This window comes from Nelumbo lutea, chromosome 1, assembly GCF_056320005.1.
Source record: "Nelumbo lutea isolate HS-2025 chromosome 1, American lotus-T2T, whole genome shotgun sequence".
Taxonomy (NCBI): Eukaryota; Viridiplantae; Streptophyta; class Magnoliopsida; order Proteales; family Nelumbonaceae; genus Nelumbo; species Nelumbo lutea.
The window spans coordinates 213104195-213109508 of record NC_142684.1 but is presented as its reverse complement, the minus strand read 5'-3'; positions in this window follow the sequence as shown (position 1 = coordinate 213109508).

Genomic DNA, 5314 nt, shown 5'->3' with positions numbered 1-5314 from the left:
CACTTGGGGCTAATGTCCATCAAACAAAAGAAAGAAAGTGATTGTATGATGGCTTTGATTCATTGATCGTCAAGTTCTCGTCATCTCTTTTGCTGGATTGTCAAGGTCTCGTATCTTTTTGGTCAACCGATTTCGGGTAAAAGTGAAAGCTTCTATAAGGAGTTGTGGAAGCCATTCATAACCATTTACAGCCTACAGGTTATAGGTTGCCCACTCACTGGTCACCAGGAATGTAATACCATGGATGAGCACACATGGACATGGTCCTCCCTCTGTTTCTTGTGGTCGGTGATGGGTGTTTAATGGCTTCTGTTGCTATTCGGTGTAGCGTGGATATGTCCACAAAAGTTGGGGAATACTATCGCTAGCTAACGAGCGAATGAGCGGCGACCGACGACTGAGGAAACAGCCCAACAACCCAGTCCACGTGAAACGCATTTACCATTTAGCAGCGCATTTCACGTGATGGTGGGCCGGGGCTGTTGGGCTGGAGACTGGGGAGTGAGGACCAATTAAATACTGCCTGAGCCCTGAGTTGCCCATCATGATTCATGACCATCTAATCTAATCTTTCTCTTTAGTCTTTAATCGTGGTTGTGAGCATTCATTTAAACGATGCAGACCTTCTGGGAAGCGGGGGAATGGGACGTTAAAAATTTATCTTTTCCTCTTCTTAAATTTCTATACCTATCTATAGCGGTTATAGCTCGTCAGTTGATTTATGGCTAGCATTTTTCAACTCGTCAGTTTTCATCGTATGTATGGTATGGTCCACACTCCACAAAGAATTCGATTCATATTCATCGTTTATTTATATGATCATATAAATTCAACGACACCTGTAACTAGCTTATTCGTTGATTTGGCAATGTGTAGAGAAAATTTTCTGTGTCATCTCACTCATCAGCCCTTCTGTTCTTCCGTGCTTTTTTGTCTCTGTATTTGTATTTTGAGGTGGGTGGAGTGGAGCCTCTAATCTATTACCATTAATTTCTTTCAGATGCGATATTATTATTCCCTCTGTGGACTGTGGACTGTAGTATTGGTGTGGGAAATTTCTACGAAGAACTGAGGTCTCGGTTTTGAATCCTTAGGAGAGCAATCGGGTGAGGCCTCGCTTTCCCATTCGCACGGTCACGGAACGGATGCATTGCCGGTGCCCTGACAGAAGCCGAACCAAAACATAGTTGCCCCTCTAAAATCTAATCTTTGGACTTTGGAGAATGACCAGATTTTTATACACGAATACATCATTACCAGCAAAAAAGGTCGTTGTATCATTTATATGACGAAAGTTCCCATTTAACGATATGTCCAGGCCAGGCCCATTGACAAATTGACAGGGTTTACTGTGGGTGCCCCACAGACACTAGAATGAGTTTTGATGGGGCCCTCCACCTCTGCCTTTTCAAATGTCGACCCATGTGCCATGTATTCTTGTATTATTCTTCTCAATTCTCATGCCAGTCAAATACTTCGGCATAAGAGAAGCTCTCCTCGCCTTGTCCAGCACCAGCAGCGCTCGGGTTGAGGACTTGTTAAAGTTGCAAGGACCACCCCAACCCGGGGGCCCGAACCCTATGCTGAGAAAATAATTCAAATCGGGAAGAGTAGTATTGTTTAATCATAGGGATAATGTATAAACCTTAAAAAAAAAATTAGGTTAAAATAACTCATACCTCCTCCCTAGGGTTTTCATCGACACTAAATATAGTATCTCAAATATTTTATGGGAAAATCTATGATGCTGGAAAGACATAGTATCAAAATAGTTTTGACCAATCAAAACCCATCCATGAATTTTAATAAATAACACATAATTGATTATTATGTTTATAATTTCAGTTTTTTTGGATATCATAACTTTTTCATTATAGTCTGATTAAACTGATGAAGAACCAACCATATAGGATCTGGATCTGCATTATATGCCCCTTTTTTCAAATTGGTTTTGATTATTTTCAGCTGATGAAGAACCAAATTTACTATACATATTACAAACAAAGATATTCTCAGTTTATAGCACCAATTCTTTCCATTATATATGAACATAATTAATTTTCTCGTGATCATACTTGAAAATTATCATATTAGGATGGCAAAATGTTTCAACTTATAACAAATAAATAGTCAAATTAAAGTATACTTGTCAATTATAAATTTATAATCCCCTGACTCTGATGCAACCCAACCCATTGACTCAGAACCAAAACTTTTTCTTTGCTCCATATAATATGCAAGAAACGGCAAAAAAAGTTTAAAATGAGCACTTTTAATCATAAAGCTTATGTCGTTTGGGCTGTGGTAAACAAAGATGTGCCAAACAATGTCGTAAGCACTTAGTAAGTGTTTCTTTTAAAAACATAATCTAAATTAAGTCAAAACACTTTTAAGCCCCAAAAGCACAAAGTCGGCTTTGTGCTTTGAGCTTTAAAAACACAAACCTTGAAACTTATACAATTGCTAGCTAAAACTAGCATGTTAGTGGTGGGTGTAATAAATAGCTTTACCCCTTCCCCCATCCCCCCCCCCAAAAAAAAGGGAAAAGAAAACTCAAATTGCACACTATCAAGAATCATCTTTATTATAAATCTTTATATCATTTCTTGCTTCCCGAATTTTAGTTAATTAATACTGCATTGCTCCTTCAAATGGGATGAGTGCAACAACAGGATCCTTCATAATGTGAAAAATATTTTGAAACACTGCCTTACGCCTCTTTTGAATCTTATTCAGATTTATGTAAGATGTGGATGATGTATAGAAAGAATTAGATTTCTTATTCCGTAGCTCATAAAGCCATCTCTCTAATTAGGAAATAGGAAGATAGTTGTATCAAATTCTCTCCCTATTCACTTGGGAATTGGGAGTAGAATTTATGAATTATGATTGCTTTTCAACATATCCGACCTTGACAAATTTCTGGCTAACGAATTCAACTCATCACGACCCAACAAAACCATAGTGTAACTACATGGGCTCGTAATTGGTTTACATCAATACTATTCCACTAATTTCTGGCTAACAAACTTTGAAGAAATTTTAACGAGTTTACTACGGAGATATAGAACCAACCTTGGAAATAATGATAATTAGAAAGGGATGGGAGAGAACATTGAAAATCCTCATTCCCCACAAATTTTAGGGGGCGTTCATTGACCAATAATCCTGTATTCTTTTTTCAGATTTATATGGGGATCAGGGAAAATTTATTTTCCGGGTAAGTGATACCTATCTACTAGGTGGGTAAATTACTTTCCCACCTAGGGGGAAAATTGCCAACACAAGAAAAAATTACCCGGACAACTGCATTTATTCGAATAAATAATTTATCGAAAAACAAACGGGGCCTTAATGAAACATGGATATACCAGTAATGGAAATTAAAAAACAGTTAGATGTGAAGTTATGAAAAAATTTCCATCGCCCACCTACCTGTATTTCTCTTGGGGGTCACAAGTTTTTCCTTGAAACATTGTCAAACACATCTTAATCCTCTCTAGGAAGGCAAATCTGGTAGCTGATTTGTTAGTTCATATGTCAAATTGAAAGCTGTTGCATCAAATTCTGTTCAATATTTACTTGCAAAGGACTCTTTGGGGCGGTTGTTGTTTAAGTCGTTCATCCAATATTATGGTTTGACAAATCCAACTAAGCGGGTGTTTTACAACATGTTTGGTTTTTTATTTAATCCACATCCTTTATATATTAATATATATTGTGGCAGTGATTTGGTACGTAACACAATTGAAGCATAAAACGCCCCTTTGTTGGAAGTAATGTTTTCTAACTGCCATTGATCCGTACAATCAGACCGTTTGGCCCAGGAATTGTTTAGATAATTAATTCTGCTTTATTCTAAAATCAATCATTGACAAAAAACCGTTAAATTGATCAATCACCCATTTATTCAACAATCAAATTATTGATTCTGACCATTTTTATTTTAATTAATTTTAAATTTTAATTAAAATAGACCGTTCATTTAAACCGTCAATTCAAAAACCAATGATCAAAACGATTTAAATTTCAAGTCACTTTTTAAAACCTTGATCGGAAGAAACATATTATCCAATCAAAGAAGAATTTTGTTACGATCAAATTAAAACGCCTACATAGTGCTTTTGTCGAGACTAATAATTTCAAATTCTGCCCAAAGTTAAAGTATAAGGAAGTCATATATATATATATATATATATAATTTAGATTTAGCTTTTTCGATCTATACAGTAAATATAAGCTGTAGGGAAATCGGTTCTTGGGTTGGAAAATTGTGCATTCAAACTGTTTTATAAGAATTGGCATCCTTATGTCGCTGGTTCGAATCCGGCAGGTCGGAATGCTTTTATGATATTTTTTCAAATACCCGATTCCGCAAACCGGGTCCTGTGTCCTGTGTAAATTTAGCTAATTTCGGGGTCATTTGACTCATTTGAAAATTTTACATTAAGACAAATGGTAAATTACAAAGGCCCCCCGTATTATGGGGTCTATGACAAAAACCCCCTGTACTTTGTTTTGCAACAAAGACCCCGTATTATGACCACGAGACAAAGATCCTTTTTTGTTAGTCTTCGTTGAAATCCGTCATTGTAATATTTTTTAATCCCCATACTACCCTTGTAATAACTACTTGGAGAAAAATATTGTTCATCATCCCCTCCCTCACGATACATGAATAATAGCGGTGGCGGACACCAAAACCAAATCGAGCCAAGACACCCAACCACCACTTTCTTTTCCCCTCCCTGACCGTCCTCTCTCATTCTTTCTAAACCCATTTCTCATCTTTCCTTTCTTTTCTTCTCTGTCTTCAATCTCGTCTCTATAGCTGTTGCTGACGATGCTGCGACCATGGGAAAGCTCGTCACCTCGCTTTCTGGGTGCCCTTCAAATTGGTCAGACAACGAACCCTGCATATGGTCCGGCATCACTTATGACAATGCCGAGTCACCGGCATCAACCTTCCCAAGAAATCTCTCGGTGGTTCTCTCCCTCCAGATCTTAATCAACTCACCCAACTCGGACTCTTCTATCTCCAAAACAACGCAATCTCGGATGACTTGCCTTGTCTAGCCAACCTCACAAATATGATAGAAATTAATCTTAATTCTAATAAATTCACCTCCTTTCAAGGACTCACGAGTTTGTAGTTGCTGAGCATTATTAACAACATTGATATCGTGCCATGGTCTATAACTGTTGATCTGCCACAACCCACAACCTTGGCCATGTTTTACGCAAGCAGGGCCAATATAATGGGTATGATACTGGACATTTTTGGCTCGTTTTCGAATTTGCTGTTTCTCAGGAT